At 50.4% G+C, this 24,058-nt stretch overlaps 1 protein-coding gene across 3 annotated transcripts in view; it reads right to left on the bottom strand.

Annotated features, from left to right (window-relative positions):
• DHX35 (DEAH-box helicase 35) overlaps positions 1–24,058 on the bottom strand; it is a 193,604-nt gene that overhangs the window by 90,899 nt on the left and 78,647 nt on the right. The gene's annotated exons all lie outside the window — the stretch shown is intronic.

The raw sequence follows: 24,058 nt of genomic DNA, 5'->3' as shown, positions 1-24,058 counted from the left end.
TTCTGACTCAGCCCAGCCCTCTGACCAGCTCTCTGACCTGGCCTGATAGAGGGTCAGAGCTGACCTGCTTGGTAACTGCAGGGGTTAGTTGACTTGTCAATTTGACAGAGCCACGGAGTGCCCAGATTTTTGGTCAAACGTTTTCCTGGGCATTCCTGCGTGGGTGCTTCTGGATGAGAGGAACATTTGAATCTGTAGGCTGGGTAGAGCAGATGGCCCACCCAAAGGGGGTGGGCCTCACCCAATCAGGTGAAGGCATGAATTGGTGGGCGGGGGGGGGGGGGGGGGGGACAAAAGGCTGACCTTTCCCCAAGTAAGAGCGAATTCCTCCCGCCTGATGGCCTTTGGACTGAACATCAGTTTGTTGCCTGCCTTTGGACTCAAACCAAAACACTGGCTCTTCCTGGGTCTTGAGGCTGCTTATCTTCAGACTGAAACACCACCACTGGCTCTCCTGGGTCTCCAATTTACAGACTCACCCTCCATAATAGTGTGAGCAAATTCTTTTTAATAAATCTCTTTGTGTACTATATGCATGTAGTATGTATAAATTTTATACACACACACACACATCCTATTTCTGTTTTCCTGGAGAACTCAAACTAATTCAGTGTGCCTTGGGAATGAGGATAGGAACAGAGACAGAGAAAATTAGGGCAAAATTCTCTACTCCAGGCAACCAAGGAAAGGTGTTGGAGACAAACCTGAGGCTGGATCAGTGAGCGAGGTCCCAACACCAGAAGTCAAGGAGGCCACAAAGGCAGGGGAGAGACAGGGTCGATAGTCCATATCTATGGGTCCTGCCTGTCCGGCTTCCATTGCTCTTTACTGCGATTCCAGCACCCCAATTTTATTCTGAGCACCAGCCCTCTCTCACTCTCAGGTCATGTGGTTTGAGTGACTCAATGTTCAGCTTGGGCATGGATACAGTAAAAGGCAGTCTTGGGATAGTTTCTGGAACTACCATGAAAATGTAAAAGTCTTAGCCCTGGGTTGTTAAAGAGTGAAGGTGTAAGTCTCCAGCTGGAGGAGGCATTTTGGCTGAAAATCAAGAACACAGAAAGGAAAAGAGCACTGAAATGTAAAACTGAGGGGATTTCTGATACCGCTGGTCAAGCCCCTGGATCCAGCCCTTCCTGAAGGCCAACATATTTCTGGATGTCTCAGTTATACAAGTCAATAAAGTCCTGACAAACTCAGAGTTCAGAGCTCAGAAAGCAAAAAGAAGAAAAGGACTAAAGCAAAGGGCAGAAGTGAGGGGCCAAGAAGAGGATGGGGGTTGGTCCTGAGAGATGCCTTTGAATGGGCAGGGACTTGGAGGGAGGGGGTAGAATAGGGCCTGTCTTCCCAGAGCCTCAGGAGGCCAATACCCAGCTTCCTAGAGAGAAAGAGCATTCAGAAGACACGCTCTGCCCTTCTTCCTAAAAGCTGCCTTTCTGTAGCTAAGGTTCTGGAAGATCAGGGTACAGGTACCATAGTCCCTCAGAGCCAGCCTCCCAACCTCAGACGGGGAATTAGAGCCACCACATTCATTAGTCAAATGCCAGGGGTGCTTGTTATCCTCAGTGAACTTTGCAGAAAAGATGTGCGTGCATCTCATTTTCCCTCATTCACCTCCCTCTTACCTCCTCCCACCCGGCTCCCCATCCAGCTCCAGATCTAATTCCGCCAAGCTTCATCAACTCAGCTTCCTGAGTTTCCCTCCAATCCACGCACCCCTCTCCAGCCCCACTGCCTCCCCTGCACCCAAACCTCTGTCATCTCTTCATGGACCATGTCAAGAATGTCCTAACCTGTCTCCCAGTGGCCACTCTTCTGCCTGGCATCCTTTCCCAGCCCCAGCTCCAGGATGAGCTTTCCCAAACGAAAGTCTAATTACGGCATCCGCCCGTGTACAGACTCCCGAGACCCTCCACTGCTCATGGGAGAAAGCGCAACATCTTCAATACGGCTTGTGAGTCCCAGTGTGATCTGGTCCCTGCGGACTCACTGGCTATATCTGTCACCTTTCTCCTCTCCCCCACCAGCTCCAGGCATCCCACTGTTTTATTTTCTCTACTGTGTCTTGGCTGTGTAGTACTTCCAGGGAATATATATACCACAGTGTATCCATTCCACGGCTAAAAGACTTTTTTGGATATTTTCCAGTTTGGATTATAATGAATACAACTCCTACGAACAACCATGTGCCTATCGACCCTTTTTGACGGATGGCAGCATGCGTTTCTCCTGCATCTTGGCTCTGGCATTGGAGCTGAGGCCATTTCACCTAGAAAAGAAGCCCTCCCCCTGGGTTTCCCAACCAGGGGTTCCAGACAGGGCCTTCTGAAGCTGGAGGAGGGACAGGAACGCTCAGGTTCCCAGAGAGAAGGAGCCTTTGCCTGCATGACACTGCGGCTGCCAGAGTTTGAGGGTGACCTCATGAGAGATCTTGAACCCAAGGCATCCCGCTAAGCCAGGCCCTGGTTTCTGACCCACAGGAACTGTGAGATAAAAGCTCAGTAGGTTAAGCTTCCAAACTGGAGGGAAATCAGCTACACAGCAATAGATAACGAATAATCCTAGTACACAGAGCTCCCCATCTGACGTGCACATCTGTAGGATATGCTTTCACTGTGTGTGGAGCTATTTATGAGTCCAAGCAGGGTCGTTCGTTATCATCTTTTTGTGTGGCCACGATACAGCTGTGTAACAAATCACCCCAATACTCAGAAATGTAAAGTAACTGTTATTGCTTATAGGTGTATGGGTCAAGCAGTGCCCACTTTTGTGTCTGGTCAGTCACCAGGAAGGTAAGGCAGCTCTGCTGACCTTGGCCAGACTCTCTCAAGTGTTTGCCAGGCAGTCGACTGAATGAAGGTCAAGGGTGGCCTCAGCCAGAATCACTGGGCTCTCCTGCATCTGGTCTCTAAAACGCCTCATCCTCCAGCAGGCTAGCTCAGGCTTGTTCCTATGGCAACTGGACAGCGTTCTAAGACAACTTGTGGGAGCTATGAGGTATCCTGAGATCCAGGCTCAGAACAAACTCCTTGTCCCTTCCACATCATTCGATGGCCCAAAGCCAGGCGCAGGTGCAGCCCAGTTCAAAGGCTAAAGAAATAGATTTTACCTTCCAGTAGGAGAAGCTACAAAGTCGCAAGCCAAGGGCAAGGATTCAGGCAGAAACAAAGGACTGGGGGCCTTTCTGCATTTCTCTCAGCTACTCACCTGGGTGCTGTACAAATCTATGAACTGATCCAAGCCCTGTCTTCATCTCAGGCATCTCTGACCTCCACTCAAGGGTCTACAGTGTGGTTTTCACAGCACAAAGTGTCCACATGCAGACATGAGCATCGCCCTCGTGAGGACAAGCCCCCTTGTTTGTTCTTTGTTGTTTTGTTTGTTTGTTTGTTTTGCTTTTTAGGGCCACACCCGCGGCACGTGGAAGTTCCCAGGCTAGGTAGGGGTTGAACTGGGGCTGCAGCTGCCAGCCTACACCACAGCCAGAGCAACGCCAGATCTGAGCCGAGTCTGTGAACTCCACCACAGCTCACGGCCACGGCAGATCCCCAACCCACTGAGCGAGGCCGGGGATTGAACCTGCATCCTCATGGATACTAGTCAGGCTTGTTTCCGCTGCGCCACAACAGGAAGTCCAACAAGCCCCCTGTTTGAAAACAGAATGTAGTCTGTGTACACAGAGACACATAAAGACACAAACACATGTGCTAGCCATGCAGTCAACATGCACACATGCACACTGGTAGACTCACATAGGTTTTCCTCACTTTGTGCTGTGTACACCCAAGGTCATCACATAGGCGGATGCAAGCAACACGCCTGGATTAGATGGCTCTGCAGAAAGCTTTAGGAGCCGGACACGGCTCCCAAACAGGAACCACTCACACCCAGCAGTGCCTGGCTGGGAGCAGTCTGCTTGCCAGTCACGCACTATACACAATTCCCACACACATACCAGGTAGGGGACTCCCGACCAGCGTGCAGACACACAAACAGATCCACACCGGAACTGTGGAATCGTCTCCACTGGGGCAGTTTTCTGCTTCCAGAAAGATAAATGTCCTCCTCTCAAAGATGAGTTGCCAACCCCACAAATCACTGCTCCTGGGCTCTGGTGCCCTCCCGCCCCCCGACCCTCCCCCATTACTCATCCAAAGGGGAAATGCAAAGAGTAATAATAATTAGACAAGGACAAATCACTGGGCTGGGTTGAGGATGGCTCCACTCAATATAGGGCCGTTTCCCTGGCAACCAGGGAAGGTGCTGGGAGGCAGGGGGTTCGGGGGGAGGGGGACAATGGTAGGTGTGGGGAGCTGCAGGCCAGGGCTCAGTCCCTGAACTCTGTCCAGCAAGAGAAGTTTAGGGAACCATGTATCTAGGGGAGCAAGCAAGTCCAACCCCAATCCCAGGCACACTCATAAATTTTGCCTGCCACGCACACATGCAACGAAAAGGAGATGGATGACCGCCTGTCACATCTTGTATTCTACATTAAATGGTGCAAAACTTATCATTTTTTCCCCAAAATGCTTATCTTTTGCTTCTATGGAGTTAAAATTTCTTAAGAAAAATATTTTAAGATATTCGTACCTGGGCTAGATGCTTATTTTTAAACATTTAGATAATAAGGAAGGATAGAAAATAAAAAGCAAAGCCTCGCTCTTGTAAGCCCAGCTCCACTCCCTGAAGTAGCACCGTTCCTCTAGAACGTTCTACAGGCAGATACAAATACAGATACATCCATCAGGATAATAACAGAGCTAACACTTGCATAGCACGACGTGCCATGCAGGTGGTGTTTAAGTACTTTATGTCCATTAGCTCACTGAATACTCTGAATAACCCTGTAAGGCAGATACTGTTACGTCCCATTTTCAGATTAGAAAGCCGAGGCACAGGGTCTAGTGAGTAGCAGAATCAGCATCCAAATCCAGGTGGTCCGGTCTGGAATCCAAGCCCTTATCCACTGCCCTCGACTGTCTCTTGTAATCCCTAAGGGGCTAATTTCCATCCGGGTTTTTTGCCTTTCTGTATAGACTCCTGGAGATGATAAAGCTGGAGGGACTGGAGAGGGAGGGCTCAGGCTTGTTGCAGAGAAGGGAGGCAGGGAAAGAGGGACAGGGAGCTACAACCTGGGGGCTGCTGGGCTTCTGCAGCGCCCCCCCTCACTCTGAGAGGCAGGGCTAGAGGGGGTACCAGAGATGCCACGAAGAGACTCATGCCCCCAGCTTGGCACAGAGGAAGTGAAGCTGCCCATTTTCAGACAATCCAACAGATGGTTCAGGAACATCAGTAGAGGCCACCTGGGGAGTTCCCATTGTGGCTTAGCCAGTTAAGACCCCAGCTAGTATCCATGAGGATGCAGGTTGGCTCCCAAGCCTCGCTCAGTGGGTTAAGTATCCCGCATTGCCATGACCTGTGGTGCAGGTCACAGACACTGCTTGGATCCCGAGTTGCTGTGGCTGTGGTGTAGGCCGGCAGCTGCAGCTCCGATTCTATCCCTAGCCTGGGAATTTCCATATGCCATAGATGTGGCCGTAAAAAGAAAAAAAGAAAAAGAGGCCACCTGGATGGAAAGGCAGCCTTCCTTTCCCATTTTGCTGGGCCATGTCGATCACGGTCCTCAGGGGTCTCGTCCATCCCCAGCGGAGGAAGGACGCCCCCTGCAGCACCAGCAGGGACTGTGGACCAAGCGGGCCTGAGAGCTGCTGGTTGTCCTGTGCAGCCACCACTGTCCATCCCCCGCCCGATGCTGCCCCGGGGATGCCTGACCATCAATGGACAGCATCCCTGAGCTTCCGCACCCACTGGTTTCTGGAAGAGAGACCAGGAAGGGGTCCATCCCCAGCTCCTCCTCTGCCCCCCTCAGTCTGTACAGTCTCAACAGGAGCGATTTTGCCCCCAAGGGGGTGACCACTGGTTCTCTGGGAGTAAAAAGTCTCACACATTACAACAGCTTGTGACCCTCCATAGAACAAAACCAGATAGTCAGGGCAGCCGTGGTATTGACATTTTATGGGGCAAGGAGGAAATGATTGGGGGGGAAATTCTCCAGAGGCTCCTTGCTGGGAAGAGAGTATGCATTTCCCAGGGTTGCGGTAACAAAGGGTTAGGGTTAGGGTTAGGGTTAGGGTGGCTTGGAACAACTGAAATTTGTTCTCTTGCAGTTCTGGAGGCTGGACGTCTGTAATCAAGGTGTCAGTGGGACTGTGCCTCCTCTGAAGGGTCCAGGGAGAACACGCTCTTTTTTTTTTTTAACTTTTTAGAGCCACACCTGAGGCATATGGAAGTTCCCAGGCTAGGGGTTGAATTGGAGCTACAGCTGCCAGCCTACACCACAGCCACAGCAACACAAGATCCAAGCTGTGTCTGTAACCTATATACCACAGCTCACAGCAACGCCAGATCCTTAACCCACTGAGCAAGGCCAGGGATAGAACCCTCATCCTCATGGATGCTAGTCAGGCTCATTTCCGCTGAGCCACAACGGGGGGATTCCTTTTTTTTTTCTTTTTATGGCAGCACCTGCAGCACATGGAAGTTCCCGAGCTAGGGGTCAGATCAGAGCTGCAGCTGCTGGCTTATGCCACAGCCACCGCACCAGGATCTGAGCTGCATCTGCAACCTATGCCACAGCTCACAGCAGTGCCGGATCCTTAACCCACTGATCAAACCCAAATCCTCACAGAGACAACATCAGGTCCTTAACCAGCTGAGCTACAACGGGAACTATGAAATAAAAAGATTTGTAAAGCAATAATGATTACCATAAAATTAAAACTAAGAGTTACCTTTTGGAAACCTCCTACACTGTTGGTGGGAAGGTATATTGGTATAACCACTATGGAAAAATGTATCACGTTTCCTCAGAAAACTGAATAAAGAACTACCATGAGATCTAGCAATCCCACTCCTGGGCATATATCCAGCCAAAAATATAATTCAAAAAGGTACATGCACCCCTGTGTTCATGGCAGCACTACTCACAACAGTCAAGACATGGAAACCACCTAAACTCCATCCACAGATGAATGGATTAAGAATATGTAGTACACATATACAGTGGAATACAACGCTGCCATAAAAAAGAATGAAATAATGAAGCAACATGGATGCAACTGGAGAGTCTCACACTCAGTGAAGTCAGTCAGAAATACAAATACCATATGATATCACTTATGGATGGAATCTAAAATTTGGCACAAATGAACCTATCTACGGAATAGAAATAGACTCACACACGGAGAACACACTTGTGGTTGCCAAGGGGAAGGGGAGAGGGAGTGGGATGGATGGGGAATTTGGAGTTGGTAGATGCAAACTTGTACCTTTAGAATAGATAAGCAACGAGGTCCTGCTGTACAGCACAGGGAACTATTATATCCAGTGACCTGGGATAGACCATGACGGAAGATAACATAAGAAAGGGAAGGTATATGTATATATGATTGGGTCACTTTGCTGCACAGCAGAAATTGGCATAACACTGTAAATCAACTATACACCAATAAAAAATTAAAAATTGTAAAAATTTTAAAAAGAGTTACCTTTTAGAGAAGTTGCCTGGAGAAGAGTTCAGTTCCTTGCAGGCATGTTTACTTTAAACTGGAAAGGGAGTTCCCGTCGTGGTGCAGTGGTTAATGAATTGGACTAGGAACCATGAGGTTGTGGGTTCAACCCCTGGCCTCCCTCAGTGGGTTAAGGATCTGGCGTTGCCATGAGCTGTGGTGTAGGATGAAGACGTGGCTCAGATCCCGAGTTGCTGTGGCTGTGCTGTAGGCTGGCGACTACAGCTCTGATTAGACCCCTAGCCTGGGAACCTCCCTATGCTGTGGGTGCGGTTCTAGAAAAGACCAAAAAAAAAAGGATAAACTGGACATTGATGTTTTACACAATTTTCTGTATATTGCTTATTTCTCACACTTTTTTCAATTTAAAAAAAAGACAAAAGAGATGATCGCACACAGCAGAGATGCTGATTAGACACTCACATCTATTGACAGAGGAAAGGATGGTGCGGAAGGCAAAAAAAAACTGTCTGTCTGGTGGGGGGGGTGGGAGGGAGGGGACATTACCGCAAATCTCCAGCACATTCACACCCACTCCACACACACACACACGTTTTTACACAGACCATACGACCGCCCATTATCCTGCTCCCAGGACAATTCCTCGTTAATATCCTGCACATCAGCGCATGCTCAGAGGAGGGCCACTCTTAATCCCACGCTTGATCCTCCCCAGCCCCAAGATGGGTACTCAGGTTGTCCAAAGTGTCTCGCCACTGCGCACCAGGCTGTCACCTGCCTCCTTGCACACGGCCCTGTACACCCAGTGAGGCTTTCCAGAGACTCGGTCTCCCCAGGGTCAGAAAGCCGTTCTCAAGTATTCATCCATATGGGACTTTTCTGCTCTGTTACTTTCTTGTTTGTTTAATATGCTTTATTGGGGTGAAATATATATGTGTGTGTATATATATATATGTAAAACATTTGCCATTTTGACCATTTTTAGTGTACTATTCAGTGGCACTGCTACATGCACAATGCTATGCAACCATCACCACTTTGCATCTCCAACATTTTTTTTTCTTGCTTTTTAGGGCCATACTTGCAGCATATGGAGGTTCCCAGGCTAGGGGTCGAATCGGAGTAACAGCTGCCGGCCTACACCACAGCCACAGCAATGCAGGATCCAAGTCACCTCTGCAACCTACACCACAGCTCACAGCAACACCAGATCTTAACCCACTGAGCGAGGCCAGGGGTTGAACTCGCAACCTCAGCGTTCCTAGTTGGATTCATTTCTGCTGTGCCACAACGGGAACTCTTCCATCTCCAAAATTTTATCCCCCCAAAGTAAACTCTGTACCCATGAGCTAAAGCGAATCCCCTCCCTTCCCTGTAGCCCTGGTAACCTTGAGTCCAGTCCACCTTCTGTCTCTAGGAACTTGCCTGTTGTAGATATTTCGTAAGAGTGGAACACAAAGGGTAAACATGTGTGAACCCTGCTGCGTTATATCCCCACCTCTGGACGCTCTCCCCATCGACTGGGCAGAGCAGCAGAAAACACCGGGGGACATTCTGGCTTTAGGTCTAGTAGGGAAGAGGGGAAAGAGAGCCTAGCGCAGGAGCTTTTCTTCCCACACCCAGGGAATTAACACAAGAAAAGCAATCTGAACTAGAAGGCGGAGAGGATCAGGGAGCGGAGGTGGAAGTTAGAAGCAGATGACGCCCTCCAGGAAGAGGCACATGTGTTATCGCTGCTCAGGGTCCTTGCAAAGTCTGAGACGGGTGGAAGAGAAGAATGGTGGAACCTCCCGTGAGATCGGGGATCTGAAAACAAAGGCAGACGACCTGTGCCCCATTTGCTGTCTGCAATTCTCAGTCCTGCCAGCAGAGACGGCAGAGGGAGATAAATATCATCCTGTGTGTCAGCCTAAGGGTACGACGTTTCGCGGCTCTGGTGTAGCACGGAAGAACCATCCAGGATCTCTGTGCCTCTGAGAACAGAGATGTCAGCTGGGACACAGGAAGGGGTCCCAGTGCCACAGACAAACCCAGCACTGTCCCGCAGACACCATGAGGGGGCAAGGGGGTGGGGTGACGACCCAGTAGAAATTTACTACAGAAGCACCCACCACTCCCAAATACAGTGCCTCCCAAGAAAGAAGGGGGTGAGAAAAGAAATTTTATTTTATTTTAATTTAGGGCCACACCTGCAGCATACGGAAGTTCCTGGGTTAGAGGTCAAATCAGAGCTGCAGCTGCCGGTCTATGCCAGAGCCACAGCCACAGCCACATAGGATCTGAGCCATGTCTGCGACCTACACCACAGCTCACGGCAACGCCGTATCCTTTAACCCACTGAGCAAAGCCAGGGATCGAAGCTGATTTTTCATGGGTTCTAGTCAGGCTCCTAACCTCTGAGTCACAATGGGAACTCCTGAGAAAAGAAATTATAATTGGCTGAGGGCCCCCTGGAGTGGTGAGTTTATCTTGAATTAACTGGAAATAATTTTCTGCCAAATTGGTTAATTTCCTGCCTAATTGGAAGGGAGGATCCGGTATTAAGACAAAAACCAAATTCAATCACAGAATAACAGAAACTTGCATTTTTTTTGCCCAGCTGAGTTTTGAGGACTAAGAAGCCCAAAGCCACCACTCATATTCTATATCTCAGTGGCATTTCTGAATTTTTCTCCCCAAGCACTGTGACCATCTGTGCTCCCCTCGTGAACACAGAAGTGTGACATTTCCCAGGGCCATGCCAACCTCCACTGCCAATCAGTCAGTTACACATACCAGTCCATGACACGGTAGATTCTGTCCACACCAGCTCCTGGTGCAGAAACGGAAAGAGAAAAATCTAACCAATGTTAATGGATTTGGAACAGCATGTTTCTGACTGGGAAAATATCACGGCTCAAGGAGAGGTGTTGTTCCTTTGAGCATCGGGAACATTGTGACCAAGGCAACATCCACATGGAGATGATTTTACCAGAAGGTGGATGGGAGGGGTCATTGGGGGATGGTCTACAAGGCTCACCAAGGACCGAACCCGGGAGACGCGCCACATGCACAGCAGCCGGGCTCTCAGCAGCCTCCTCTCCCGCAGACCCTTTTCTCTCCTAAGGACCATCACCGTCTATCAGGACACCTCCCTGGGCACCCACCCTAGGTCCTCGGCCATCAGTCTAAATGTTTACCTCTCTTTGCACCAATGCGCAGATTCTCAGGGCTAGAGGAAGGCTCACAGTTAGGCAAGTTCAACAATGTAACAATGCTTAAAATCCCCTGTGGATGTATCAGCGATGGAGGCGTCTTTCCTTCCCAAAGTCAAGGTCTTTTCCTGGTGATTCCCCCAACCCAGGCCACCTGGCTTGGAATCCCAGCTGCGTGACCTCAGGCAAGTCACTTCCACCTCCCAATACCATCACCTTTAGGGTTTAGGATTCCAGCATGAATTTGGGGGGGACACAAACATTCAGACCATAGCAGGTCACATTCACAAATTCCAGGCAGATATATTGTTTGAGGCTCCATCATTCAATCAAAATACACCCCCTAAGCTCTTATTCTGCCAATAGAATAGCCTTTGTCTTCCTGCCATTCTTCAAGCGGCAAAGTGTTAAGCGCATTCTAATCCTATTGGTACTGGGATGGTCCACCTAATTGTCCTGAATTCCAGTAGATTTATTCTCTTCACTTTTTCTCTCCCCGCCTCCTTCCTTTCCCCTTTTTCTCTTCTACATCTTAGCCTTCTAGATACAGTTCTCCAGTCTCCACGTCTCTCTCCCGTCCCCCATAATAATCAGGATGTTCGTTACAAATGTTGCATCTTTGGGGCTACAGGCAGAGGAAGTGGTGATGTTAGTGAAAAAATGCAGAAGAAAGAGTTTAACCCACAAGCACAGAGGCCCCTCCCCCAAATGCACAGTGTGTGTGCTGTAGTTGGTGCACATACATGCGCACATACAGGGCACGTGTGCACACACACATGCTGTAACAAGCCTGCGTGTGCACATATGCCATGTGGCCAGGATACATGCTTGGCACGTGAGTGCGCACACACACACATGCAAGATGCATATGTGCGTGTGTGCTGTAACATTTGCACACACGTGTGGACATTATACATGCTATAGCATTGCACATGCATGCACAAACAGGCCAGGGCACATTTGCACACATGCGTGCTACAGCACATGCATGTCTGCGCACACATGTACCATGTGTAAATGGTATGTGCCATACCAGCACACACACGCACACACACACGCTATGTGGACTCTGGTGTTCCATGGTCCAGACCCAGTCAAGCCAGAAGATGTGGGCCAAACAGCAGCCACGCCAGGCCTCTCTCAAGCCAGTCCTCCCTCCCAGTGGCCTCAGGAAACAAAGACAGTTTAACAAGAACTCCCCAGCTAAGCGGTTTTTTTAAGACCTTCAGCCAGCAGCCGCCTGGCTGAGCTGAACGTCTCACTTTATTAGTGAGTTTGGCCTTGGGTGTCTGGCTGTTTGATCAATCCTGCCAGGGGTCAGTGATATTTCCTCCCGGCCCCCGCCCCCACCCCGCGTCCCTGCGCACCTGATGAACAGCGGTGCCCCTGGACCGCTGATCACCTATTGATTTTCCAGCTGGAGGCGGCATCCGCCGCCAGCTGCCATCTCCAGCCCTGTCACTGGGACCGTTTGGTGACTAACGCATCCCCGGGGCCCCTCCCAACCCCCCCTCACTTCCGACCCAGCTCCCTTCCCCAATGGCCCATACTGCCCAGGCTCGCTTTGTCTGTGTCCGGGCCCTGCCCTGTCTCTCGGGGCTCAGTGCTGGGACCACGGACACCAAAGTCAAGGTCTTTTCCCTGTGATTCCCCCCAACCCGGGCCCCCTGGCTTGGAATCCCAGCTGCATGACCTCGGGCAAGTTTCCTCATTTGTAGAGCTGGGGCTGGTCAGGACCTACCCATCATGTGTATAAGCCCGCAGTTTACAAAGTATGTCCTGTGAATCTCTGGGGGGAGGGGTCCCCAAGACCCTTCCAGAATGTCCACAATAGTTAAAATTATGTTCATAATGATACGAAGATGTTACTTATTTTTTCTCTCTCAATTAAAGAATTTTTTTTTACTCTCAGTGAAGTGTTCCAGAGACTGCATGACACGTGATGGTTCCAAACCTTGAAGGCAGACGCAGCTATAAAAACTCAGCTGTTTTCTATTAAACCTGACACTATAGAGATTTGCAAAAATGTAAAACAAGGCCACGCTTCCTTCTCCCTAAATTGTGTTGGTAAATATGGTTACTTTTCATAAAATATTTATGTTAGCATGTAATGTGTTGATTATGGCAATTTTAAATAAACTATGAACAAATATTATTACACTTCCTCAATTGCAACTCCTTGAATGGTAAATAGTGACAGATACAGCCCATGTTAACAAGAACTCTGAGATCCTCGAAAGTTTGTTTGTTTTTTGTCTTTTTGTCTTTTTAAGACCACATCCGTCACATATGGAGGTTCCCAGGCTAGGGACTGAATCGGAGCTGCAGCTGCCAGCCTATGCCACAGACACAGCAAAGCAGGATCTGAGCCACATCTGCAACCTACACCTCAGCTCACGCCAATGCCGGATCCTTAACCCACTGAGCGAGGCCAAGGATCAAACCTGCGTCCGCATGGATACTAGTCGGGTTTGTTACCACTGAGCCACAATGGGAACTCTCAGTTCTTAAGGCCAAAAACTTTGAGAACTGCTGAAACAAGATGCCAGCACAGGAGTTCCATGGTGGCTCAAAGGGTTAAGGATCTGGCATTGTCACTGCTGTGACCCAGGTCACTGCTGTAGTGTGGGTTTGATCCCTGGCCGGGGATCTTCCACATGCCGCGGGTGCTGCCAAGAAAAAAATGCCAGCACAGTGCCTGGTCACTACATGACTATGGTGAAGATTATGAGTAGTTATCACGGGCAGTAATTATCAATGCATCACCTCTCCACTGGAACTGGGGAGTCTCAGGGGAGTGGGGTGGGGAGGGGGAGCTCGCTGGAGACGCTGATTAGCGATTTAGTGCCTGCAGCCCAGTGATAAAGGTGGGCTCTCTTCTGGCTCCAAGAGTCCCCCATCCTCCCCTGGCACTCAGTTTGGGGAGCCCCACTGCCAAGGGAAGAAAATGGCTGGCTGACCCATGACCAGGCTCCTGGCACTGGCCACACCTCATGCAGCAGCAGTGCTCAGCGCCACCAAGAAGGTGGCAGTTGCTGCCAACAGGGCCGAGTGTAGTAATAATAACAGCTCCTCCTTGCTCAGCATCCCCATGTGTCAGCCCCTGTCATAAGCATTTTAGGAAAGTTAAGTCATCTGACTCCTGCCACAATCTTATGTGATTGTTTTAAAATGTGCCTGGGATTTTGATGTAATCAGATACCATAGCTTGACAGACACAGAGACAACTGCCTAGAAAGAAGAGTGTACCACTCACAGTTTCCAAGAGGGGGTGTGTCCCAGCACACAGGGCCCCGCAGAGAAGCCCCAGGGTCAGTTAGGAGGCAGGGGAGGGGGAGGGAACGTGGGGGCCAGAGCTTTGGTTGTGGTTTGCACAGAAGTGACTAAATCAGCAGACTCAAGAAGGCTCCAGGGGCCGTCACTACGTGTCTGGTTCCTGCACCTGACCCTGCAGCGATGGAGGGCAGGGAAACACTGGCTTGGTGGGTGAGTTAAATAAAGGAGACGGTTGGGGTATAGGCTTTGGATTAGTGTCCTTGCAGGTGAAAGGTGTGCTTGGACTAGCGGTTTACTATAAATTACCAAGCCCTGGGAGATGCAGTCTACAAGGTACCGAGACGCCAAAGCATCATAAAACACAAAAATAAAAGGCATGGGAGTTTCCGTTGTGGTTCAGCAGGTTACAAACCCAACTAGTATCCATGAGGATGCAGGTTCGATCCCTGGCCCTGCTCAGTGGGTGTAGGATCTGGCATTGCCCTGAGCTGTGGTGTAGGCCACAGAAGCGGCTTGGATCTGGCATTGTTTGGGTTGGCATTCAACCCCTATCTTGGGTACGTCCATAAAAGCAAAAAAAAATTTTTTAATTAAAACACATGAGTAATACAGAAATGTACTATTATTATCTTTTTAAAGCAAGGGGCTAAGTGTCCTCCCCAAGACCCACAGCTGGGAGGTGGTGAGAGCAGGTCTTGAACCCAGGCACTGTGGCTCAGAGGCCAAGCTTTTAACCACCTGCCACACTGCCTCATGCGAAGGCTGCCTCCCGGAACTGGGCTGCTCACTAGCCGGTCTCCAGCAGACCAGGACCTGGAATAGGTGGGAGCCAGGCCCAAAGAACACTTGACTGTGGCCATGGCCTCAACCTCAAGGCTTTGGCACACATGGGCACCACTCTGGGGGTCAAGTTGTAGCTCTGAGCACCATGACCTCAGGCAGTGCCTCGTGATGGGTGCCTCTCCTCCTGTTCCTGGGCTACTATGCAGGTACTTTCGCCAACTGAGGATGCAGGAAGGAGGCCACAATAGACAGAAGGACAGATACGGAGCACACTGGTTTGGTGTGGACATTGCACTGGTCTCTCGGATTTATGATCGCCCACTTGCTCCCCCTACCAGGTTCTCAGGTCTGCAAGGACCCTGACAGTGGGGCAGGGGGGGGCTATGAGCCCTCCTCTGTCTGCCCCAGGTCCACTCTGGAAGATCCTGACTGGCCATGGCAAAAATTAGAACTCCATAGAAGTTAGCTGGTATTATTATTTGATTTCTGATGTCGTTAGCATCATGAACTGGACTGTAAACTAGGGAGATTTCGTGCCTTCCTCTGGGAGGTGGTCAAGATTTAAGACGTGGAGGGTCAAGTCCAGCTCTGAGCTGAGTGCTTAGAACAGGGAACTCAGGCTTAGACAGTGTGGAGGAGGTGACTTCTTTTCCGAGGCGCTCAGGCTGGGGCCAGGGCAGTAGGGAACGTGTCTGGTGGGTAGTGGTGAGAGTGGACCAGGCAGAAACACCCCCCCCCCTTTTTTAGCTCTCAGATCTGAAAATGTCTTTATTTTTTAGAAAATGGATTCCAGGAAGGTTAAAACGCAATACCAGCGGGTATAGGTGCAGAACTGGAGGTAGTCATTCAAAGCATTCTGTTGAGAATATGGCAATATAAATATCTGAAAAACATCTCTTGCATGTTTGAAACAAAATGTGTATGTCATTCTTAACTAATTGAAGCTTTATAGCATTTCCTAGACAGAGGAGAAATAGTTAACATTTCAAAGTCCCAAAAGCTTTTTTCCTTGGTTAATTACATTAAATGGTCTGCCTTTGATCAAATTCCTTCCTTTTTAAACATGGATAAAAGTATTACATAAGTCCACTGTTAAACAAACAACATGTCACAAATTAATTCTGGTATAATGGATTCCCCAAAAAGCTTAGAAAATAAAAGACTTTGCGGTGGCTAAAGGCCTGGCCGACTCAGACTGGGACAGGGGAATCCTGGCCGCGCAAACGCGGGTCGCTGGCGCCCCCTGCCGGCGCCGCGCGCACACCGGCCTAAGAGTCCCGTCGCCTCTGCCTGCGATGCGGGCGCGTGGGACAGCCGGCTCCACAACCTACCCTGGTCAGGTTGGCACCGGTCTTGCCCTGCACAGGGACCGTGGCTCTGCAGACTGGCCCACCGCTGAGAGCACTGACAAGCCCCAGGGTTGGGGACCCAGCCGGACGCACGTCTGCCTTGGGCAAGTCCCCTGGCCATTTGAGCCTCAGTTCCTCCTTGCAAGGAACAAAGTTGAGAGGGCTCACCTTCCCCTACTGGCAGTGCCCCTGCAACCTTGTCCTTGATGGCATCCCTGCCTTCTCTCTGGTCCAGCCCAGACTCCACCACTCCCCCACCACCCATGCATGACACTTTCTGTAATTCCAAATCTCAGTGTGTCACTTCTCCAACCTCAGACTTTTCAGACAAAATGACTGTCACATAAAACCTTGCTTTCCTATTAAACACAGGTAACGGTTCCTCTTGTGACTCAGCGGGTTAAGGACCTGATGTCTCTGTGAGGGTGAGGGTTCAATCCCTGGACTCACTCGGTGGGTTAAGGATGCAGTTTTGCCATAGGTGTGGTGTAGGCCTCAGCTGCAGCTCCAATTCAACCCCTGGCCCAGGAACTTCCATATGCCACAGGCGCAGCCATTAAAAAAAAAAAAAAAAAAAAAAAAAAAAGTCATGGGTCAGACAGACCCAGTTCTAGGGAACAAGGAGCTGTTCAGGGCCACCAACAGGAACAGAGGCCCCCAGAACTCCAGGGTGCTTGGCCCAAAAGCGACCCTTTCTCCCAAGGAAATGGCCTTACCAAAGTTGGTTGTTTCCAGATCAGGTTTCAGAAGCCCTTTTAGCCCATCACAGATGGCCTGGGGGCTGCAGAATTATCAGCCCCAAAATTATTGACACAAAACTACTACTTTATGTGGCGCACAGATTCTGGGGGTCAGGAATTCGGACAGGGCACAGTGGGGATATCATGTCTCTGCTCTCTGGCGCCTTAGATGAGGGTGATTTGAAAGGGGCTAGGAAGATTTGGGGCTGGGGGATCCACTTCCAAGATGGTGTCTCCATGTACATCCTGCCCCCAGGCTGGGATGGCTAAGGCTGGGCTCCACTGGCCTCAGACTGTCCTCGCCAGAATCCTGGCCTCAAGTTAGGTGGCAGGAAGATTCCACCTCAAATTCAGAGCATGGGTCCCTCCATCCCTGCTAGAGGGAAGAAGGCTGAGAAGGAGTTCCCTGGACCAGCCACAGCAGCCCAGGGGCCACAAGGATGGTGCCATGGGAAGTGGGGGCTGCAGGAGACCGCTCAGAAAAACATCATGATTTGGTTCAACTCTCACTTTTTTCCTTTTAGGGCTGCACTTGCAGCATATGGAAGTTCCCAGGTGAGGAGTCAAACTGGAGCTACAGCTACTGGCCTACGCCACAGCCACAGCAATACAGGATCCGAGCCACATCTGTAACCTACACTGCAGCTCAGTGCAATGCCAGATCCTTAACCCGCTGAGCGAGACCAGGGATCGAACCCATATCCCCGTGGATACTAGCTGGGTTCATTAACCTGCTGAGCCACAACGGGAACTCCCCACTCTCACTTTTCAAATCCAGGTACTTATAGGGAATGGAGGGGCACTTGGACATGACGGGAGATCAGTTCCTCACACTCCCCTGCTCCTCCATGTTTGCACAGTGGAAGCAGGGGGCCAAAAGCACTGTCTGCTGCCCCTCAGTCCATCGCAAGGCTGGGACCACCCAGTCTGGGAAGGCACTGCCTCCATGTGGCCAGCAGAGGGCGGCACAGCCTCACTCTGCAGTGACTTGCAGAGCAGCTTGGCCAGTCCAACGGACTCTGAAGAATGGATCTCAGGACCACACGGAGGCCCCTCCACATCCCTGGGTAAGGATGGGGTGCAGCCTGAACGTGCATCATCCTCCAGCATGTGAACTCCAGGGTGCAGGGAACTGGGTGTGTTCACTGCCCCAACTCCCAGGGCCGCGTATGAAGAAGACAATCAATAAATATCAGAAAGTCAGGGTGAGTTCGTGCAGTTCTCTGATCTTCCAGATGTGCCAAATGTCCGTGAGCCTGTGTGGGGTCTGCCCCTGATGCCATCGCTGACACTCAAGCACCTGGCTCCAGGCCTCTGACGGTGCCTCCCTCACATACCCCTCCCCTCTGCTCAGACTCCTGCCACATCTGTCCACCACAAGGACTCATCACAGCATCCCTTCCTTTCTGGAGTGTCTTTGCATCTCTCTTATTTAAATAAAACAAGTCCTGGAGTTCCCACTGTGGCTCAGCAGAAACAAACCTGACTAGTATTCATGAGGACGCAGGTTCGATCCCTGGCCTCACTCAGTGGGTTAAGGATCCTGTGTTGCCATAAGCTGTGGTGTCAGTCGCAGACACGGCTCAGATCCTGTGTTGCTGTGGCTGTGGTGTAGGCCAACAACTGCAACTGCAATTGGACTCCTGACCTGGGAACTTGCATGTGCCACAGGTGTGGCCCTAAAAAGACAAAAAATAAAATAAAACAAAATAATAAACTCCTCCTTTGAGAGTGTGGGGCCCTGCAGAGGGGGAGGCTAGGACAGGTGTGGAGGGAGGGGGCAGCAGGGGGCCTTCTGTGACTCGGTCATGCTGGGAAGAGCAGAGTCCCCTGGTCACCGAGCAGCCCCTGGCCCGGCACCTTTCTAGAGCCCCTCGGTGGTGCACACTCCAGCACCTGATTAACTGAATGTTCTAGGTTATTATCCTCACTGTGCAGATAAGGAAACTGGGAGGAAGGTGGAAAGGCTATCTTGCCAAGGTCAGGAAGTTGTCTAATGGCGAGACTGCGGATCTTCTCCAGATAACAAAAGAGTGTGTTTTGAATTATTCTGATTTATATGCAATTCTAGAAAAGGCAAAACTAATTCACAGTGACTGAAAGCAGAATGGTGATGCTTGAGGCCAAGGGTCAGGGGTGGGGGTTGACTACAAAAGATCATGGGGGACATCTTTGGATAAAAATATTTGATTTTGATGGTCCTTTGGGTGCATGTATTTGTCAAAACTCATTGAACTAGCCAAATAAAATGAGTGCCTTTATTATATGTAAATTATACTTTTTTTTCTTTTTTGGCAGCCCCACAGCATACGAAGTTCCCAGACCAGGGATCAGATCCGAGCTGCTGTTGCGATCTACAGCACAGCTGCGGCAATGCTGGATCCTTTAATCCGCTGTGCTGGGCCAGGGATCGAAGCTGTGACCTGGCACTGCAGAGACACCGCTGATCCCACTGTGCTCACAATGGGAACTCCATAAATTATACTTCAAAAGTTTTGGTTGTTTTTAATCCAGGTCTTCAGTGCACTTGCCCCCACCACTCAGGTGACATCCAGTCATGCTGTTACAGATGCGTCTCCATGTGACCTGCAAGGGTTATTCCTACCCCCAGTGGGTGTCAGAATGTCATCTGGGGACATTCCCGTTGTGGCCCAGCAGTAATGAGCCCAACTAGTAACCATGAGGATGCAGGTTCCATCCCTGGCCTCGCTCAGTGGGTTAAGGATCCATGGTTGCCGTGAGCTGTGGTGTAGGTCTCAGATGCGGCTCGGATCCCGCGTTGCTGTGGCTCTGGCGTAGGCCGGTGGCTACAGCTCCGATTCAACCCCTAGCCTGGGAACCTCCATATGCCGCGGGAGCGGCCCAAGAAATAGCAACAACAACAACAACAACAAAAAAAGACAAAAGACAAAAAAAAAAAAAAAAAAAAAAGAGAGAGAAGGGAGTAATGGAAGTAAAATAAAATAGGAAGTAAACTGTTAAAGCAAATTTAACAGATTAAAATGAGAAAAAGAAAATAACAATATTTAGAGAACAAAAAAATTTGAAATTTTTTTTTTTTGAGGGGTACCTGGAAGTATAAAAGTTAGAAACAAATAAGTAGAGTGTAAAAAAGACTCAGGAGTTCCCATTGTGGCTCCGCAGGTTAAGAACCCAACATAGTGTCTGAGAGGATGTGAGTTCAATCCCAGACTAAGGATCCAGCGTTGCCACAAGTTGCAATGTATAGGCTACAGATGCAGCTCAGATCCGGAGTGGCTATGGTGGTGACGCAGGCCGGCAGCTGCAGAGCTAACTGGATCCCTAGGCTGGGAACCTCCATGTGCCTCAGGTTTGGCCCTAAAAAGCAAACAAACAAAAAAAGGGAAATAATGCAGAAGCCAGATGAAAAGGTTAAAGGGACAAAGCAAGCACACTGAAGAAAACGAAGGGCTAGGGGTAAACACAGTCACAGCAGGTACAAAGCAAACTCAACTGCACTTCAAAACCGAAAACAAGTAAGTGGAAATGGACAGGAAAAGGCTCAAAGGAAGCCCCGGAAGGAGACTGGAAATTCCTCACCAGCCCAGCCTGCCCTGGAGGTCCCGGGGGTCCAGATGCAGCAGGCAGGGAGCCTGGGCTACGTTTGGATCAGGCAAAGTTCTGCCCCCTCCATCTGGGGCCAGGGAAATGCCTGGCCAGGACCTCTGCCCAGACCATGGTCAGTGGACAAGCTGTGGGCCACAGGCCGCACTGGACCTTCTCCTGGCTCTGGAGGCTCGGGGACATACCCCCAGGGCCCCTCAACCGCACCACCAGCTCCTGTGAACCTCCCCACCTCTCCAGCTCACTCACTGCCTTCAGGAGAACCCACAGGTGGGCTGAGGCATGCCATGGGGCCAGGGAAAATGCTGCCCCGGGGTCTCCTTGGCAGACAAGGAGCCAACCTGTTTGAACAAGTTCAAGACCACCCAAGAGCACAAAAGCCAACAGCTCTGTGATTCACCTGAGATGCCGGAACAGCTCCTCACCTGCCAGACAAAGTAGTGACCGTGAGGTCCCAGGGACAACCCTCTCCAGGACACCTCCACTCCACTGGAGACTCACCCCAAGTGGTCAGCTGTGTATGAAATGATTTGACTGGCTATTTCCAGTGCCAACAGCGGGGAAAAAATAGATTAAACAGATAAGGAGTTCCTCTAGTGGCCCAGCGGCTAGTATCCATGAGGACACGCGTTCAATCCCTGGCCTTGCTCAGTGGGTTAAGGATCTGTTGTTGCCATGAGTTGTAGTGTAGGTTGAAGATGCGGCTTGGATCCCGTGTTGCTGTGGCTGTGGTGTAGGCTGGCAGCTGCAGCTCTGATCCAACCCCTAGCCTGGGAACTTCCATACGCTACAGGTGCCTCCCCTTCCAAAAAAAAGATAGAAAATCCAGAGTTCCATCATCCTGTTTCAGCACAACTTGGAAGGCTGAGGGAAAATGCAGGTGAGTCACTGGAGAGTGGAAAATGGAAAATATCTGACCTTATCTAAAGGTGAAGTAAGGGAGCTGGGGCTGAGTCCTGCTGCCTTGAGTCCTTCCACTGATGTAAAGACAGGTAGTCCTCCTGCTACTCCAGAAGTTCATTAGCAATTTAGTTGCTTGGCAAGGCAGCTCCATTTCCCCAGGGCCATGATACCCAAGATGCTTGGTGCTGATGCTGCCAGCTGGCCCACACAATCTGCTGAGCCCATAAACCTGTGGTTCCCAGAACTGGAGATTTCATCAACCAATTTTTGGTTTTGTTCTCAACTGGTTAATTGGTTATGTAAGACTGCTGATATTTTTTCAAGGAAAACATTTTGTAAACTACCATCTGATATCACTACCATATTGTAAAAGAAAGAACATTTTGGCACTCCCCCACCCAAAAAAAAAGGATGGGTTTTTTTTTTGTTTTGTTTTTGTTTTTGTTTTTTTGCTTTTTAGGGCAAAAACCAGGGCATATGGAAGTTCCTAGACTAGGGGTCAAATTGGAGCTGCAGCCACCACACTACAATACAGCCACAGCAACACCAGATCCAAGCCACGTCTGTGACCTATACCACAGCTCACAGCACACAGCAACACAGGATCCTTAACCCACTGACTGAGGCCAGAACCTCATGGATACTAGTCCAGCTCATTACCGCTGAGCCACAATGGGAACTCCAGGATGACTTTTGTATAGACTGACTTTAAGCTTTACAAAATGCTGAATTATTACACGTTCCTCATCGGGAGAGGGCAGTCAGGAAAGCTCACCATGGGCCGACATTGTTTTTCACCACCGTGACCTTCCTGGAATTGAATTCCAACACCACAGACCACAGCCTAACCGGGCAGGATGCTGGGAGGCCTCCCCAGAGTGGACCCCCCACACTCATGGCCTCTGCCTGCCATTTTATCTATAGAAAAACTTTAATCAAAGAGGTAATTTAATCACAGAAGTGAGAAAATACAGAGAAAGAAGAAAACCGTAAATTTAGCCATTCGACAGGTCAAAGACCTTCAGTTCTTCAAAGGCTATAGATAACATTCTGAGCCATGTCCTTGGGGCTGTTTTGCAGGTGCTGAAGCCCCCACCAGGTGGAAGAAGCCAACTGTATGCTGCCCGCAAGCACGCAGACCCCAGACTGGCTGGAACCAAAGGTTGATGACGCTGACTCCCAATTACTTCATCAGCAACCAATCAGAAAAAGGTCCATGAGTTGATCACATCCTGCTCCTCAAACACTCTAAGACTCCTCACTACTCCCTCTGAGGGGCGCACAGTCCTGGAAGCACTAGCCCGCTGTGTTCCCCCTTTGCCCAGCAATTAAAGCGACTTTTTCTGTTTGCTCCAACTCTGACTCTGCATTTCTATTTGGCATCGATGTACAGAGGCAGCCGACATTTCGGCAACAATAGTGCTTTGCGGGGACGTATGAGTGGGCTCAGGGTGGATCTAGGTACTTGCTAAGAGTCCAACCTGTGTCAGGGGGGAGGGAGGGATGGAGTGGTGGTTGGGGATGGCATTTGCCCAGAGGTAAACGGAATGACTGGCCAACAAGGACCTGCTGTATAACAGTAGAGAACTCTACACAATAGTCTGTGATCATCTATGTGGGAAAAGAATCTGAAAGATAAAGTACAGTCTGTGTAAAAACTGTCACTCAAATCTGATGCTCCTGACCACCCAGCTGGTGGCTCACCTCCTTCCCAGGTTTGAGGGCCCATGACGCCTGTCTCCTCTAGTGGTTCCCTATGCACCACATTAGAACCACCTGGGCTGGAGCTTTTCAAACTGCAGACTCCCACGTCCCACTCCTGGAGAGCTGGTCCAATAGTTTCAGGAGAGGGTCTCGTGGTCACCGAATAGAGGCACCTCAGCCCTTGTGCCCCCACCATTCAACCCTAAAAGATGACTGACCGGAAGCTGTCAGCACCAGGTCCTAAAAAGCAGGGCTGAGAACGGGACAGGGGCACCCAGCCTGCACGGCAGCACCGAGGCCAAGAGAAAGCAGCGCTGCCTGCAGGCTGTGCTGGTGCTGACGATGAGGCCAGAGCATGGAGCTGGGGGCCTGGGACTCTCCACATTCAAGGCCCAAGTGGGAGGCTCAACGGGGGCCGGGGGGGCGCACAGTGTGGCAGAACGTCAGCACCACGTGTGGATTCACAGGGAAAGTGCATCCCTGGGCTGCCAGGACAACACTGCCCCACCTGGTTTCTCCCCACACAGAGACTCCCCTCCACCGTCTCACTGAGCCCCTGGCTTCAGAAGGAAGATGCTGCAATGCCATGGAAATTGCACTTACCAACATCCGAAAACTCGTGTAGAGCTTGAGAGGACTCGTTCTATGGAACTACTTGGGGACAAAGTCTTATGAGTTGCTAGGCCACCAGGCCCCGCTGGCCTCTCTCAGCCAGGCAGGGTCACCACTCTCAGGTGGGGTCACTGCCCTCCAACGAGGTCATGTGTTTCTGCAGATTCGCACAAAGGGAGCCCTCAGCCAAGGCCACGATTCTGCGGTTGCAGCCTCTGACGGTGAAGGCCCCACTCCACCCACAATGGGCTGCGACGTGACATCAGGTACAAAGCTCAGAGGCCTGCCCGGGTGTGCTCAGGCCAGGCCCCCACAGGCAGAGGCGGCAGTGCCGCCACACAGGCTCCAGGCTGCACCGACCGACCGTTTGATCTCCTCTGACC

This window comes from Sus scrofa, chromosome 17 (genome assembly GCF_054392235.1).
Source record: "Sus scrofa isolate SSC_HxYL_T2T_F1_AM1 chromosome 17, Sscrofa_HxYL_maternal_Yorkshire_Landrace_v2.0, whole genome shotgun sequence".
Taxonomy (NCBI): domain Eukaryota; kingdom Metazoa; phylum Chordata; class Mammalia; order Artiodactyla; family Suidae; genus Sus; species Sus scrofa.
Note: the sequence above shows the minus strand (reverse complement) of the source record. Positions and strands in the feature narration are given on the sequence as shown.